The following is an 18,443-nucleotide window of genomic DNA, read 5'->3' as shown; positions in this document are numbered from 1 at the left end:
GACTAATCAGTGGGAAGGTCAAGACACAGAAAGAGTCTGAAAGTGAGAGGAGGGAAGCCAAGGCATGAGAGAAGTGGACTTTGGAATTTAGGCAATGTAGGATTCGGGAATGTCTCTGTGTAGCTGAACCACACTGACTCCATTTTGTTGGCTCCATCTTAGTCCTGCTGCCCCTCCCCTTTCTGCGTGGCTGAGCTTTAGCGTACTCATAAGGAATACACCCAATCCAATTAAGTTCCCTGTCAACTTTTACCCTTGCCTTCATCTGATATGAAAACTGGAAGGTTAATGGTCATGAGACCCACAGTGGGAGGAAAAACCCCTGATTCCTTTTGTGCAGATGTGCTTCTCCCTCAGTTGTCAGATTCTATTTTTAGCTTTGGCCCCTTTAAATCCCTCTGTACCCCTTTTAGTGTATGTCTCTGGATCACCCTTGGCCCAATCCTGCCTGTATGTAAGTCACCCACAATAAACTTCATAATTGCACTTCATGGAGTTGCCTGCTTCATTGTTTTTCAGCCTTAAAGTTCCTTCTCAGTTCGGAGGATATTATTCAACATCTCTACCTTCCAACTGTCTCTCATTAGATATTCTCCATAAAGGTGATAGTACAATGTTTTTCAAATGAAATGAAGCATCTCTTAGAGTGACCTTAAACTCTTCTCCAAATATGAGACTATATAAATGGATTCCAAACTGAATCTCTTAAATAGTTTTCTAAAAAATAGGTTCAGAATAAAGAAAACTAAAGAATGAGGAAACCCTTTCTAACATATTAATCACATCTGTTCTCATTCTTCTGTATTAGTTCACTGTCAGAGACTGGCTTCTGGCTTCCTGTTAATTATGACCTTAGCAGAATTTATGTAACACTTGCTACTGAAGGAATGAGAGAAATCAGACAGCTTTTAGCATATGAGTGATCAATTACTTAATAGGTTGTAGTTGATATTGGGTGTGGGGAGGATTAGATACCTTTTTAATAGTGGGTCAGAAGACAGAAGAAGCTTTAAGTATCATTTTTCTTTCTGAGAATATCCTGGAAGCTATGATTTAAAAATAATAATATTTTATATCTGATACAAAGTCAGGGGTTGATTGATTTATTTCTTTTTATTTTTTTGTTTTAAGTAAAGTGTTCCCTGATGACCATTGCATCACCTAAGTGTGAAGCCAAGCATTGACTATTTTATCACACCAAATACAATCTCTTTTCCTCTGAAAGGTGTTGAAATGTTCATTTAATCCAATGACTCAATTGGAACCTTTTATAATGCATTTTGTCTAGGTTTTATAACACAATTTGTCTAGGTTTTAAAAATGCATTGGAAGAATACCTTTGTTCATTTCAATGACCCTGAGGGAGCCCCAGTTACTTTAGATTATACAGATACTGTGTTACGACCTGCCTGCTTAACTGTAAACTTTTATCTCCAATTAACTTCTGCCTATGATCTATTTAAATCTTCAGATAAGGTGAGAGAGGTAGGAAGTCAGAGGAAGGCAAAGGGCTCCTCTTGGAATAAGGCAGCTCTCAATCAACTTACAGGTATCAAAGGACAAGGAGGCCAACAAAAGCTGCAGAAAGCAGGGGATTTTGCCTTCACTCCACCTATGTTGAGCCTAGGTGGGCACGAGCTGGTAAATTGAGCTGAAAAATAGAAACATTCCAGGTGGGCAAAGCAACAAAGAGAAGAGCCTGGCCAGACCTCCATGGCTCAGCAAGCGCTGGTTCCACGCGACCACCGGGATATGGTGCTAATGATACCATAGAGGTCATTCATTAGCACGAATGAGGACAGAAGCAAAAATAAAATCCTAGAGCCTGTACAAGTGTATACATTTCAGCTGGAGGTAGGCAGTATCAAACAGATAATGAATAATTGATCCAATAGTAAGAGAGCTGAGATCTGTTACAAGTGAAGCCAAAGTAACAGTAGGAGACAAGATGTCACTTCCCGAAGTGCTTGTAGACTGGTATCACCCTTTTGCAAAAGTGGTGAACTTCCTTTAGTACACCTACTATGAGATGATCCCTTCCTTTCTTAAAGAGACTACAACCTCTTGACGACGTGGACACTTGTAACAAGCTTAATTCTGCAGACATTCAACTGGCACCTACAGCCCTGAATTCCCTTCCAGAAAGATGATGTCAGACCCCACTGAGTGCTTGTTCTAGGTTGGTTAATACCACTTAGAAGTATGGCACGGGGTGGGGTGGTGGTGGTGGGATGAACTGGGAGATTGGGATTGACATATATACACTAATATGTATAAAATAGATAACTAATAAGAACCTGCTGTATAAAAATAAATAAATAAAATAATTTTTTTTTTAAAAGAAGTATGGCACAATAGTCTCCTCTAAGCCATGTCAGCCATTCTTGGTCATGGTGCTGCATGGCCCTCTGTGTTCTGGGCTCCTACTTACAACAAAGAGGGTATTCAGCAATTTCAGGTCATAGTCTCTCATTAAGAAGTTAAAGATCTGGTTCAGGGCCAAACCGCTGGCTTCACATTTGAATCACCTGGGGAATTTTTGAAAAACAACCAGAGTCTAGCTAGGGTCTGGATATGGATATTTTTTAGAGCTCCCAGAAGAATCTGCCGTGCAGCCAGGGTTATGAATGCTTGTCCAACTGAAGCATTACACACAAACAGCAAAGAAATACAGGCAAAATAGAGTAAAAGCACAGCGTGCTACATATAACATTGCCAATGCAAGTCAAACCATGAAAAAGCATGCTAAGTCAACTCATTCTTTGTTTAGCAAAACTGAAAACCTAACTGAAGCCAAAAATGAACTTAAGTTTACAATATAACTGTAACTGTATTAAGTCAGTCAGTTTGGGCCTGACTGCAGTTCTCCACGATTGACAGAGTTCAGGAATTATCAGTCCCTTCATTAGTGTACAGGCTAGTTAGCGCTGTGCTAACACACCCAAAACTCCTCAGCGGCTTAAAGCAATGAAGTTTATTTCTTACTCCTGCTTCATGTCTGTCACAGGTCAATGGGAGCTTTGCTCTTCTTGGTCCTTAGTTCAGGACCCTGAGTGACAGAGTAGCCACTGTTTGGAACCTTCCTGGGAGAGAGAGCATCGTGTTCCATGTGACAGTTTTAAAGCTTCCACTGGGATGTTACACAGATCACTTCTCCTATTTCTTTGACCAAAGCAAGTCATATGGCCACCCACACCTGACATCAATCCTACCACATGCCTAAACAAAAAACTAGAAATATTTGGTGAGCAACAAAACTAACTACAGCACATTGCTAGAGTTGGCTTAATGCACTAGGGAGGTTTAGACAAACCTCTGTCCTTTGCGGAATTTTTCTATTTCTTTATAATAGCTAAAAGTTATTGAGCACTTATGTGTAAGAGGCTGCAATAAGGATAAGACAGGTACATTGTGTATGAATATTAATAGTAACCATACAGATAGGTACTCTTACCATTACCATCTTACAAGTAAGTAAACTGAGGCTAAAAGCAGTGAAGTAATTTTCCCAAGGTCACAGAGCTTGGAATGAGCTGTTGAGTTAGAATTGAGTGGCTCCAGAGCCAGCCTACTTGTAGAGTAGCCAACTGTCCAGTTTGCTCAGGACTAAGTGGTTTTCTGGGATGTGGGACTTTCAATGCTAAATTAAAGAGAGTCGTGGACAAACCTACTAGTAGCAGTTACATTACCCTCTTATTGATCAGGCTTATAATAAATGACAAAGCTTACTATTTTCCAAATCAGGGAAAAACTCTGAAACCTGCTAATCCCTGGGTAACATAGCACAACACAGAACAGTTCCTACCTTTTAGAAAAATGATTCCAAATTTGTTTTTAATTTTTGTTTTTTGGGTTGTGGTTGTATTAACATATTGGCATCCCATCATGGATAAACCTATGAATCTCCATGCCAAGAAACCTTCAATTGTATGTACTCATTTAACCCAGGCTTCCATGGACCACCTAGACCTACAGACAAATGCTACCACAACCTTGGGGACAATCACAAAGTGATTGATTCTACCCTAACCTCCCTATCCTGACCTCTGCTGTCCTGGAAGCCCTGAGTGGTTCATATCCCTTCTTAGCCACAGTTTCCAGTTTTCTGCAGCCATTGTCGTTGTTGTCAATTCTCCTACAGTTGCCATTATTGAAGGCTAATGACAAACTTCTGCTCATTAACCAACCAGCATACGTCAAGCAGAAAGCTAGACCCTTCACATAGTATCTCATGCCTTCCCTGACCAAGAAGTTTGGGTTAATTAATTTTCCAACATACTCAAAGGGCTCACTCTACCTACTTTCTGAAAAGGGTTTCTCTTCTTTTCCAGACCTGTGACAGCCTGTTTGCTTGCCTATATATCCCACATATGCAGCAGGAGAGTGGGACTAGGCTTTTCTCCATTATTCTCTCCCCAAACATCTCTCTTTCTCCATATATTACAAAGCAGGACACTCTTAGAGGCAGTCCACTTAGAGGCAGACTGACACTGAACCAGACTGCCTGATTTCAAATCCTGATTCTGTCACTTATTGGCTGTAGAACCCTAGGCAAATTTCTTAGCCTCTCTATGCAAGCATTTCCTCACCTGTAAAATGGAATAGGGACTTCCCTGTTGGTCTAGCAGTTAAGACTCCAAACTCCCAAAGCAGGGAGCCCGGGTTTGATCCCTGGTCAGGAAACTAGATCCTGCATGCCACAACTAAAGACCTGGAGCAGCCAAATAAATAATTTTTAATTAATTAATTAGGGATAATAATAGTACCTCCCTCAGAGAGCTGTTGTGAAGATTAAATGTGTTACTAAATATAAAATGTTTAGAACAGAACCCGGCATCAATGACCAGTCATCCTGGTTTTTCTGAGATTGAGCGGGTCCTAGCATGCAGAATTTTCAATGCTAAAACTGAGAAAGTCCCAGGCAAACCAGGATGATTTGGTTACCCTACCTGGCACACAGTAAGTAGTGTAAACATGTTAGATTTTTTTGGTTGATATAGTTGGTGACACTGGTTCATTTGGACTTATAACTGGATTGTTACATATCTCCCATTTCTGTCTTTTCAAAAGTCAAGTCATTTAAGCAAGCAGGATGCATACCACTGAAACTGCTCAGCCTGGAACCAGGACTTACTATGGATTCTTTTGTCTTCAAACTATCATTTGAAATAGAGGCCTGAATCATGTCTGTATCATCTTCCCCAGGGTTTTCACATTACCATCACAAACTCACTTCTCATCAGTTTACTTTCTCTTAAAGCCTGCTTGTTCCAAATGGGGCTCCCTTCTTATTGGCGCATTGTTTCATCTTGTTTAATGAGGCAAATTTTTGTAACACTAGGAGATAAAACATCACTGCTGTCAAGAGTGCCCAACATTATTTGGCTTCCCCTCACAGTGCTTGCTGTGCATAAACATAAAGCATTTCTTCCCCTTTCCTCATCGCTCAAAGCTACATAATCACAAACAGAATATTAAAAATATCTCTTATGCACTGGCCCAAGCTTATATAGATAACGCACGTGTGACACAATTAAAAAGTAATGTGAACTTTCACAAATACAACAGAACTTATCATTCCACAGTGAGGTTGTCACCATTGAAGGAGATAATAGGGAGTATAAGAAAGAGTAGAACTGTAGTGCCAGATAAATCCCAATTCTACACTAGTTCGAAGGGATTTTTTTTTTTTTTTTTTGCGGTACGCGGGCCTCTCACTGTTCTGGCCTCTCCCGTTGCGGAGCACAGGCTCCGGACGCGCAGTCTCAGCGACCATGGCTCACGTGCCCAGCCGCTCCGCGGCATGTGAGATCCTCCCGGACCCTTCCAGACCGGGGCACGAACCCGCGTCCCCTGCATCGGCAGACGGACTCCCAACCACTGCGCCACCAGGGAAGCCCGGGATTTAAATCACTTAAACATTTTGATTCTGCTTCCTCATCTGGATGACAGGGATATTACATGCTTCATAGGACTTTGGTGAAGATTAAATAAAAGTGATTTATGTTAAAAACTGAGCTTGCTTCTTCCCGTTTCTAAATCTAAGTTATCCTGGGGTGGAAGTGGAGGCACACAGCCATCCCACAGAGGATGCTGCTACACAGAATACTTTGGAATTGCTTACGCCACATCTCTGTAAATTTCTCAACTAACAAAAATTCACTCTGAGTCAAGTTTGATGAATAAAGTGAGTGAGCCAAGCAGGGCAACACCATCAGTAGTGATGCCAAAAGCTCAGCCTCTCTGTACACTGGTGCTGAATTGAATCTCAGAGACAGGAGACAGAGTTTTGGGTGAAGTAGAAAAGAATAGCTTTATTGCTTTGCCAGGCAAAGGGGGACACAGAGGGCTCCGGCCTTAGAAAACTACATCCCAACCCAGGATGATCTGATGAAAAGTTTTATAGCAATAATTCAAGAGTGGGGTTGCTGATGAGATTAGGGTGTGTGTAGGGCCTGTCCTCCTTTAATCTGGCCTCAGGTAATCTTTTTTTTTTTTAATTTATATATATATTTTTGGTCGCATTGGGTCGTTGACTGCACGCGGGCTTTCTCTAGTTGCGACGATCAGGGGCTAGTCTTCGTTGCGGTGCATGGGCTTCTCATTGCGGTGGCTTCTCTTGTTGCGGAGAACGAGCTCTAGGAGTGCGAGCTTCAGTAGTTATGGCTCATGGGCTTAGTTGCTCTGTGGCATGTGGGATCTTCCCGGACCAGGGATCGAACCCATGTCCCCTGCATTGGCAGGCAGACTCTTAATCATTGCACCATCAGGGAAGTCTCTCAGGCAATATTCTTGATGAACTTCTCTGGTTCCTTTATCTGGCCTCAGGTGGTCTTCTCTGGCATGGAGAATGCTGAATCTTCCATTTGTTGGGTTTTAGTTCTATAAAACGGCTTAAAGATATTGTTCTGTGTGTCCCTTGAGGTGGAACCAGGATGCTGCCCCAAGGCTGTACTATTGTTTCTTGGCTGTTCTTCCCTTGATTCTGTATCCCTTCCCTTCCAGAATTAGCAACTGTTTGAATCTGCCCTTTGGAACTCAGGAAAGGTCATGGAGGCTGAACAGAAAGGCTCCCCATGCCCAGGAGCCCCTACAGGGTCCTGCTCTTTAAGTAATAAAAATGTAACTACAGTAATATGGAGTACCCCTAACCACTTCCGGTTTGGTGCTACTCAACTGGAATCAATTTTTGCACAATCTCTTACATTTTTTAATATGCCTCGGTTTACCTTTTAACACCCTGGTGTCCAAAGAGGGAACCAAAGGAGACCCCCAATGGCCCCCAAGAGCAATGAGCAGCCAGGTGTAGGACCTCATGAGCCCCTTGATCTCACTGTCTCTGGAGATGATAGGTAAGTCCCTCCAGGATCCTGGATCTGAGCTCCACAGCTTTTGCATTATGCTCAGACTTTGTTTGAGCATTTCTTTTTCTGGACTGGGTCCAGAACCTGGCCAGAGTTAGACTGGGTCTGGGGTTGGACTAAGTTCAACTTAGAAACTGGACATGATCTGGACTGGATCCAGCTTAAACCTGGACTGGGTGCAGTGTGCGGCCTCAGGTGAATAAAATTATTTTGAGGCTAAACAAGTAGGTTAACTTTACCAAAGATAATCTTGAATTACAGTGTCTACAGTAGAGAACGTTTAACCATCTTAGGTAGGCTTTTCCATTTACACAGATGCCCTCGAGACAAAGGAGTTTCGCTCAGGCACTTGCTAAAAAGAATAGAGGGGAAATTATTTTTCCTACTTTACAGTTTCTGGTGACCAGGATGCGACCTGCAGATGGGATCCTGGGAAAATTGCAGAAGCTGGCAAAGGGTGAGAATCCTCACCAAAGTCAGCTCCCCCAGATCTCTCTGTGGTGCCTGGTCAAAAGAGGAAGCTAAAATTTTACGTAGTTCCTTCTTTTCCAAATTTAGATTGGCAGGGGAAATCATTGATTATTGATCCTTTCTCTCCCAGGGGCAGCTATTGTCTTCCTGTCTCATTTTGTGTCCTGAGAGGTTGGCTTGGCAACCATCAGGTTGCAGGACCCCAAAATATGGACAGACAGAAATGTGAGTTGCACTCCATTTGCAGCTAGGGTCCTACCGACGTTCCCAGCTCTCAGGGGAATTGTCTTTCATTCTTTTGGTTATCTCTGGGAGTGGCTGTAGATCTTGGAAGGGTAGTATCTTTTGCACCCTCGTTGGGGACCCCTCTTGTGTCCATGGGGTTGTTCAATACTTCGGAATATTTACTGCTATTCAAGAGGTGTTTTGTTTTTTTGTTTTTTTGTTTTTTTTTTAAGTAGCTCTATGGTCAGAAGTTGATCTAATTGGAAGCTGACATTCAGAGCCTGATAGGAACTGTTTTGTAGACCTTCTCGCCTAATCTAAAATGAAACTATGTACCCAGAGGGAAAGAAAAACATTCTGAAGCCACTGTGGAAGGATTACTAAAACATTCCAAAGAATCACAGCTCTAAATCTAGAACATAGGAATCTTTTGATTTCCATCTTAGTTGGAAAATCTTCTCCCCAATATAAAAGAGGAAATTGAGGGTAATGTGGCTGGACGGCGGGGTCAGCATCTTGAAATTATTTAGGTTGCAACCCAATTCTTTCAGGAATTTTAAAAAATTGTACTTGTCTTACAACTGAGTCTTTACAAGAACAGAAATGCAGTTGTAGCAACAATTCAAAACCTACCTATCTTTTTACCAAACACCCAAACTTTCCTATTTATCTCAAAAGGCTTGCAGATGTTGTAAAAGATCTGAATTTAGGAAACAAAAGCCCTTTTTTGGAGAAACTTACAGCCTTTCCCTGTGCCTTTGAGATGTAAATGTTCTTCCTGGTCCTTAGGAACCCAGAGCCAGCTCTTGAAATGCAATAGGAGAGATAATTCTTATCAGAGAAAAAAAATTAAGCTATTTGGAAATGAAGTGAATAAAAAGTCTCAAGTTTTTTTCACAAATATTGGTAGTAAAAACTTTAGCCATCTGAGCAGGTAACCTTAACTTATTCTATCTGCCAGAAATACAACCAACCATTCTTTTATAAACTAGAGAGTTTTGCATTGTTGCACCTGTCTCATGGGTAAGATTTTAAAACAAAAACTATAAAATCAATGCATCTGTATATCTTTGTATGTATGTTATAGTTGTGTGAAATTTTTCTACCTCTGGATGATATTGCCAAAATTAATTTGTCAAGAGCTCTATTTAATTTACTTAAAGACAAACAAAAACTTACATAAATCAAGTATACTCTCAGAAATATAGAAACTAACCCAAATGTTTTTCAAGTTCACATGATCTAGGATAAAAGCTAAAGTTTATTGGTTTAATTACAACGGGCTTGTCTTTAGAGTTATAAGCATTAAATATAATTCTTTTATTCTACCTAGGTGTACTAAAAGTCAGATAAGCTCACGTTTTTTCTGTTACAGAATTTGCACCCAAGAAAGATGACTTAGATGATGGTTAGCTGTCTAATGTCTCATGAAATTTTCATGAATGGTCTAAACATTATTATTAAGAACAAGTAAATTAAATAGATGTAAGTAAGTTTATAAATAAACTTTTCAACAATAATTATGCTTTATGTCTACTTAAAAATAATTTCCAAAATCTTTTTGGTAATTTGAAACCTTAAAGTTATACTGAGATAAGTTGAATGATATATATTCATTGACTATCTAGATTATTTCCAAGTAAGATAAAATACTGAAATGTTAATTGCTGAACATAGGTTTATCTACTTTTGGCTTCCTTTTACAGATGAAGTAAAGATATATTGGTCTATTAGTAAACATGTTTTGCGCCACATTGAAAAATTTACTATGAGGAAGAATATACTTCTAGAAGTTGTAAAATATATTTATAAACTTGCCAATCTACAGAATGCTAGTGTAACAAACAGTTAATATTACTTACTTCTTAGTTTCCACTAGAAATAAAGGATTCTAAGATTTAAGAAATCTAATCAATGTGTTTAATTAAAACTACTTAGAAATAATAATGGTGAAAGGAAACAACTATGTATGAAAAGTAGGTAAGGAAAGTAACATGACTGGTTGTTCCAAAATGACAAAGAGAAGAACCATAGGACAAAACCTGAATGGATATCACAGTGAGAAGGCCGCACACCACAACAAAGAGTAGCCTCAACTCACCACAAACTAGAGAGAGCCCACACGCAGCAACGAAGACTCAACGCAGCCAAAAATAAATAAATAAAATAAATAAATGTATTTAAAACAATTTATTGTAGGAGTATGGAAAAGGAGTATTGGAAAAGGAATTTTATGAGTGATCAAACGAACTAAAATTGGAATGGATTTATTTAAGTTTTTAAAGAATAAGTTTTAATAGCAAAAGTACACTGGTGTAAAATTTGAATTTGGTTTTCTCTGTCAAAAGGACAAAGTTTTATTGGACTATTGGTCTGATCTTGATAAGAGATTGTGAAAGTTGTTTTTTTTTCCACGTAATCTACTTGGAAAGCAAAGGTTTTGTGTCTTACCAAAATAATTTATTGTGCTTCATGTTGTCTTTATCAGCCCAGTCTTCTGAATATTAAAAGAATTAAGTTTTGTTCACAAATATGTAACCTTCTGTATTTGCCTTCAAAGTCTTTTATTACCACTTTGGTTAAATAAATAATTTAGTATTATTTTATAATCTTACATCCAACATAGTCAAATGTCCAAACCTTTTGACATTTGACAACTTCCCAATATCAAATTCTAAATGGAGTCTTTTTTACCTCAGAGCAACTTTGAGATTTTCCAGAAGACCTCTGAAAAACCTCAAAGAATTTGTCTCTCACCTTGTAAAAGAGAGATGTTAAGCTAATGAGATTGATTTTGTATGTTAAATTACATGGGAGCACTGTCAAGTAAGAAGTGATGATAATCCTCCTTATGTTATCTGTATAGGGATATATGTTGTTGACATAGTTATTTCAGAAATTGTCTAAAGTCTTTAGAAATTTGTCAATACTGTCATTGTCCAATTATTATCTAAAATTATTATATGCCACAAAAATAACTAAATTTCCTTGTCAAATGAACTCTCATCAGATCTTCAACCATGGCCATTTTTTAGCCTTTTTTCATTTACATATAGTTACTGTTTTACTCTGATGTATTTTGTGGTACCTAATCTTCAGAGAGATTCATAGAACGGACTTTGACAAATATTCTAGAACTGGGTAAGAATTGGGTAAAACTGAACTGGGTAAGAATTTCCATTAGGAAAAACTGGCTTCAAGCAGAATAATATTAATAATATGGGACTGAATAAACTGATGAGGATGATTATGAATTTTTTACAACTTTTGCTTTGAAACATTACTGGTTCCTTAATGTTTTGTTTTTCCAGATTTAAGGAAAACTTTTTCTTTTTTCTCTTAAGATATCTATGACTTACAGTAATTTTATAAAGTACACCTCTGTAAACAGAACTGAAATATTTAATTTTTCTCCCTACCTAATCCCTCCAGAATACAGAAATTTATTGAGTATTTTTCTTTTCATAGCAATATAGTTGTTTGCATAACTTCAATAAGGATCTGGTCTCCTTGTAACAAGACATGATTGGAAACATTGGTTATATTACCAAGGCTTTGACTGGAATATCATATTTGAGAATTCCATAAAATCAGATATGACCAAACAGTTTTAAGGAACTAAGGTTGACTTTAAGGAGCCAATAGAACTTACGAAAAATTCCAGCAAAGCAGATTTAAAATGAGTATATATGGTCAATCACTATCCTTGCTACATTTACATAAATAAGCAGGCCAAATTTAATGAGACTAGACTTATTTTGCAGACAAATTAGTCTTGCTGTGATTATCTTTGATAGAAATGAGGGTGTTCGTAAAAAAAAAAAAATTATGTTTCAGTAGAAAATTATAACACAGCCTTGTGGATATCAGATTCTAGTTCCATTTATTGTCTTTGAGGTTTTGTTATATATCTATAAACCAAACTAGATCCTGAATTCTTCTAGTATCCTCAATTATCTGGCTACAACTCTCCAGACTAACATTTCCAATTTTCTCCCACCCTTTTTGAATTGGAATCACTAAGAACAAAGACTGCCCTTTAACCTCCCTGGCAGGGACCATACCAGGTACCCCTCACTGTCCAGAAGGCAGCCAAACTTCAGGGACTTGAACCTTGGGTCCACATCCCCCAATTAAAATGGGCTCCTCTAGACTCCTGGAACTGCACACTAGCTGGAGATCTAAAATTAAAATCATCTAGGGAGGTTCCTCCCCAGAAGCAGATGGCATTCTCAGGTAGACAGCTCTCCCAAACTCAGAGATCAAGATCTTCATCTCCAATATAAAACTTTATTCCTTTGCTTTTTCACTACTTGGTTTTTCTCTCTGTTAGTGCACGGGAAGACAGAGCTCCTTAGCTTTGGCAAATGTTGCTTAATTTACTGCTAAGCCCATAGCTGAACGAAAGTGCCTATATTTTCTTGCTAAGGTGGTTTTAGATAATAGGATTGCTTTAGATTACTTCTTGGCTGAACAAAGAGGAGTCTGTGCCATAGCAAATACTTTCTGCTCTACCTGGATCAACACCTGTGGTATTGTAGCAAAGAGAGGAAATAAACAAATAAACCGCTTGGCTAAAACAGACTGTTGCCCCTTCAGGTATATTCTTTGATTTATTTGATACCAACTGGTTTGGTTCACAGGGGCCCTGGCTAAGGAGTATACATCATTCTCTTGGTATTATCTTCCTAGTAGCTATCATTGTAGTCTCCCTGGTGCACTATGCTCTCTCAAAAGTCTTAAATGCATGTCCACAGCCACCAGTAGTACACTAGATGGTCTCACAATGCTTGGAGAAACAGAAACAAGATGAACAGCAGAAACAATCTCTTCCACAGATCTGACATCGTAATCTATGAGTTTCACAATGAGACAAGAACAACTTAACTCTGATGGTGACTGAGAGTAGCGCTAATACTAAATTTTTGGTCAATATCTCATGTATCAGAGGATGACCAAAATGGGGGAATTGTTAAATTAATTCAATACGGAGGCCATTTCTCCCTCTTCCCTAGAAAAGTATCTCCCTGAGCTCCTAACCGCTTTCGGTTTGGCACTGCCCAATTCCAATTGACTTTTTTGCTCAAATAAACTCTTAAAATTTTGAAAAATAAATAAAGTAATAAGGCAAAACAGGTCATAAGGTCATAAACTAACCTTGAAGCAATTCTGATAGAGGGGTTTTAAAAACATTTTGAAAAATATTTTTTCAAATTTGTTTATAGCTTCCCAAGGTAATTCCTTAAAATAGCAACCCTAAACTGAATGACTGCTTCTATATTCATTAAAAAAAAAATCACATTTATTCTCATCTGTTTTATATAATTAAAATTAATTCTAGTTTCGGATACCAATTTAGATATTCGAATCACCATTGATGCTTGATATGTAATAAACCAAAGCTGAAAATTATTGCTTGTATCTGCTAATCCCAAGAAATAATTTTCAGCTTTGGTTTATTTAGCAGATGCAAACTGGTATACATAGAATGGATAAACAACAAGGTGCTACTTATAGCACAGGGAACTATGTTCAATACCTGTGATAAACCATAATGGAAAAGAAAATGGCAAAGTGTGTATATACATGCATAACTGAGTCACTCTGCTGTACAGCAGTAATTAACACAACATTGTAATTCAATTATACTTCAATAAAAAATAAATTTTAAAAAAATCTACAAAAAAAAAAGTCATTTCTTGTTATGTACATTCTTCAGGGTTTATATAACAAGGAATAAGGTTGTATATATTACACATATGATACTCTTGATGATGGTTACATAAAGGGCAGATTTCCATAGTCAGAATGAAGAACAGATATGAGTTTCACATCTTGACATTAAGGATAAAATACATAAACTGGTTAAAAATCTTTTGGTTTCAGTGTGACTAAATAATATGCTTGCATCAACATTTATTCACTTTGTTGTGAATTCTTGGCCTCAGTGTACATTATCAGAAACATGAGACATGCTCCTCAGTTTTCTTATTTCTCAAAGTAAGAGGTTTTATTCCCAGTACTGACTGCCATAACTGTCTCAAAGAAAACAATATGCCCTCAGCCACAAAGATAAATTATAGAAGAACTAAAAAAAAAAAAAAAAAAAAAAAAGTTAGGTTTACTGATTTAAGAGGCACTTGGTGAGCTTTCAGACCTCAATTAAGGCTGTGATTTGAGAAAAAGAAAATGAATTTTCCAAGCAATTAGGTGGTAATAGATCTAATGGCTTTGGGGGAAAGAAACGGGTATATTTAACTTTGACAAGTGGCTGCTGTGCATGTGTTATATAACCTCTTTTGATAAGTATTTTTGCTCCAAATACCTTTTTTAATTACCTGAAAATGCCTTTGCAGGGAATTATAAAGAATAAAAACCACAAAGGAGACAGGCATTCTGCCCTACTGAGTCAACAGCATTCACTTTTCTAAAAACATCTCACATTAATTTCATAATACTCACTTTAAAAGGTCCAAAAATATGTGCTTACCAATAAACCATATGGTCTCAGAAGGATATTTTACAAGAAAATGTGTCAGCTTTCATAAACTTCCACAGGGGACCCTTTTCCTTTTGAAAGAAGAAAATCTGACATTGAAAACACAGTGGAATTTGAGCATGAAAGAGACTTTTTAGCAGCATGAGAATGCAATAGAATCCAACAAAATCAGTACACTTTATATTAAAGTAAGGCCCTGTGTTCAGCTCATTCGTGGGACAAAAGAACAAACCATTGGTTACAGTGATGTAGTACAGGTATTCAAATTAATGGAGATTGAAGTTCCTCATTTACTTATTGTTAAAGGACAAGCTAAAATCGATTCATCTGAAAACAGAGCCACATTGCTATACCTTATTCCTTAGGTAAAAATCTTTCTTTAAGCTTTTTTTCTCACAGTGTGCAATGTTCTTCATTATTTAACCCTACTTTTTTCCGTGCCAATTCTCTAGAGTGCCAAAATGTGTCCTACAAATCTTCACAAGGAGGAAATCCTCCATCCACTAGTTCTGTATGAGCAGAAAATAAATTCTCTGAGCTTTGTTGCCTGCCTCTTCCAGACGCCAGAAGCCTGACCTCTCTAACCTACAGAATAGCAAAATGAGTTGGCTTTAGGGTACAGAAAATATTTCAAGCTAATCAACTGAATGAGGTTTCTCTAAAAGAAGGCATAAAATTAAAACACATAATGGTTACACCTAAAACTTGGCTGGAGACAAAAGAAGTTTAATGTCTTCTTTGCTGGGGTTGGAATAATTGTTCACAAAATAGGAATGCTGAGGTCATACAACCAATTAATCAATGAGTAATCAGTGGGACAATAGCCAACTCATTCAGTCACTTTAACCACATTGATAATGAATACTGATTTCTAAAATCAAATCTTTCAGGAGTTGATCATCTGTTTACTCAGATGACAAAACCAATGGGTCAGTTCCACTGCCTATCTGGCCCCTTATGTGGTAAAATCTGAAGAGTGCTTGCTGTTGTCTGAGGTTGAAGCATAATGATATTGGTGCTAACAGAAAAGCAGAAGCTCTCCTAACCCCAGGAGCCCTAACCCCAAGAGAGGAAGCAAGGGGACTATAAGAGAAGCAGAGGATACATCCAGCTCAAGAAAAGCTGGGACAGGACATCAGTGCCACAGAATTGGGCAGGAGAAAGCAGCACAGGTCATGTGGCCAAAGTAACACAGGGTCGAGCTAAAAGCGCTAACACCTAATTAGTCATAACTACAACTGCCATATGTTGAGCACAAATATTTGCCAGGAATTGTGTTTATCTCAGCAAATCTTGACAGCAGGTTTTGATAGTTTCTATCTCCCTGTTAGGGAGAGGGAAACTGAGACTCAGAAAGCCAGTGGTGGAATCGGAAACAAATCCAGGCAATATAACTTCACGGCCCATGCTTTTGCCAGAAGCCCTCGGGAGCACTGGCTGAAGTGAGGAAATGGCAAACATGAGCAGGGAAACCGAAATGAATCAGCCAAACATCAAGAGAGGGGCAAAAGGAGTCAGCGGACAAATGTTTAAGAGGTTGAGCCCCACAGCCAGGACCAGCAGGTAGGTGTGTGACGCTGCTTTGGAAGCCTGTGCTCAGCCTCATCCAGCAGCTGTGACCTGTCCCTCTTTAATCACTTGTAATTACAAACCACCATCAGACAGGGATGACTAGAAATAGGCATCTTGGTAAGCGTGGATCATTCAAGAACACATTCTGCAGGTCAAATAGAACTCTCATTTCTCCTCATTAAAAAAAAAAATTATCGAAAATCTTGCTTTGACAAGAGCGTACCAACATGGGGAATATCATGCCTTCATCGGAGGTCTCAAAACATTTCATAAACACTCTTACAGTGGCCCTCACAGAAGAATCCTTTTTATTCAGTGCCCTGAAGCTAGGGTTGGAATATTAGAGAAGAATCCAGTATCTTCCTACGACCCTTCAGGGTATCTTGTACTTTCACCTAGGCTAGAGAGAAGACAGTGATGATTTCGAAATTGGAATCCCACAGCTTGTTTTGCAGGGATTACACATACTTCTAGAACCTCCGAAGGATGTGTTGCTTACTGTGGATCAAGGAATCAGTGGCAGAGTGTATGGGGCCTAGCAGATTAATCGCATTGCCTGCATTGATTTGTTAAGCAACTAGAACATGTGCCTTATGAAGTCCTATACCCATTACGCCATGCTGGTAAATAGCCAGCTTTAATCTTCAGTATATTTAAATTGTTGCCATTGTATTATATTGTCCTCAGTGGATCCATGCATTTCTGCTTATAATTCTTCTATTTCTACAAGTGTGGTCTGTAAAGAAATAGATCTGAGCAGTAAAACCCACAATATGGAATTGATTCTCTTTACTAAATATATTTATGGCACTTTATATTTACAAAGGATTTTGTTGTTGCTGCTGCTGGTTGCATTTTCAATGGATCTATTTAGGTAAGTGTGGCTATTTTCGTCTTACTCTGGAAGGCTAAAGATCACGTTGCTACAATCTACCCACTAAACCGGAGACCAAAACAATAGAAGTCTGCTGATACCCAACACAATGTTAGGCTCATTTTTTCTTTCACTGAGGCAAAAGGTAAAGAAATATAGACAATTAACAATTTCCATTTAACTGATGACTATAGATATATAGGCTGAATGATTCAGACCAAACACTTCCCTAATTCTCATTTTATATCAGTACTAGCATTTCTGGCAAGAATTACTCATTAAATAGCATATGTACTGATATTTTAACTTGTCTTCAGTCATGAAGGTTTGGGTACACACATGGTATAGAACAAACCCTGTAGCTCTAGGGGGCTCTAAGGGCAAGCACAGGACAAAAGGCCCAGCCCACTTCAAGTGTGCCCAGAAAGACACAACATACAAACACAAAATGTCGTGAGAAACCAATATACCCAAAGATGTGGGGCAATATTCATGTCAAACCCTAATAAATATATCCAACTGCAGGGCTGAGAAAACTTACTGAGCCACAGTCAACAGCCACCTGGTATCAAACAATACTGAGCCAAACCAAATTCCAGCATAACAAACAAATAGGTAACATTCTTTACTTTGCTGCAATAGTATGTGATAGCATAAACTGAGTGAATACATGCTAAAACAATGGTTCTCAAAGTGTGGTCCCAGACCCACAACATCAGCACTACCTGGCACTTGTTAGAAGTACATATTCTCAGGCCCCTTCCCAGACTTACCAAACCAGGAACTCTGGGGGAAGAAGCCTACAATCTGTTGGCAGAACTTTTCCAGGGGATTCTGATGCACACGAAAGAAAAGTCATCCGCTTCAGGTCCAATGAGATCAGGAATGTTTCTTGAAGGAAAAGAACATTTAATCAGACTTGACAAGAATTAGAAGGTTTGCCTGAACTACAAGCAAGACCAGAAAAACAGATTAAATATTTACCTTTTCAAAGAAGTTTAGGCTCTGTTTAAATGCTAAACCTTATCATGCAACTACTTTGGCGGATCTATTGAATATTTTCCACTGATGTTGCAGCCTCAAAAATATACACTTCCCACCCAGCTATCTTAAAAAAAATTGATAATCACCCCAAAATACTTGAGAATATACATGCTATCATTTAAGATGAAATGTGAAGTATTTCCCTTCACTGATAATTGTTATTTCTTTTCTTTGTCCATTTCATAAACCGTATGTTTAGCTCAAAGATGAAATCTGTAGAAAATTTACAAACTATAAAGAGGCTGAAATTAATGTGAATACGAATCCACAAAGATTACTAAATTCTAGTCAAGTTTTTTTTAAAGTTCTTATTTTTTTTGCTACAGATTACAGTTTTTCTTAATACAAATACGCTATATTTTTCATTAGGCTCCATTGCATAACAATCTTAGTG

At 38.3% G+C, this 18,443-nt stretch overlaps 1 long non-coding RNA gene across 1 annotated transcript in view; it reads right to left on the bottom strand.

Moving 5' to 3' along the window:
- Nucleotides 1-17,892, bottom strand: part of LOC109549305 (uncharacterized) — a 369,236-nt gene extending 351,344 nt beyond the window's left edge. Inside the window, exon 1 of the long non-coding RNA XR_012333737.1 lies at nt 17,779-17,892. This is a non-coding gene — a long non-coding RNA (uncharacterized lncRNA). The remainder of the gene's footprint in view (nt 1-17,778) is intronic.
- Between the last annotated feature and the right edge of the window lie 551 nt (nt 17,893-18,443).

Source organism: Tursiops truncatus, chromosome 9 (genome assembly GCF_011762595.2).
Source record: "Tursiops truncatus isolate mTurTru1 chromosome 9, mTurTru1.mat.Y, whole genome shotgun sequence".
Classification (NCBI taxonomy): Eukaryota; Metazoa; Chordata; class Mammalia; order Artiodactyla; family Delphinidae; genus Tursiops; species Tursiops truncatus.
This window is presented reverse-complemented; position numbering and strand designations above follow the sequence as displayed.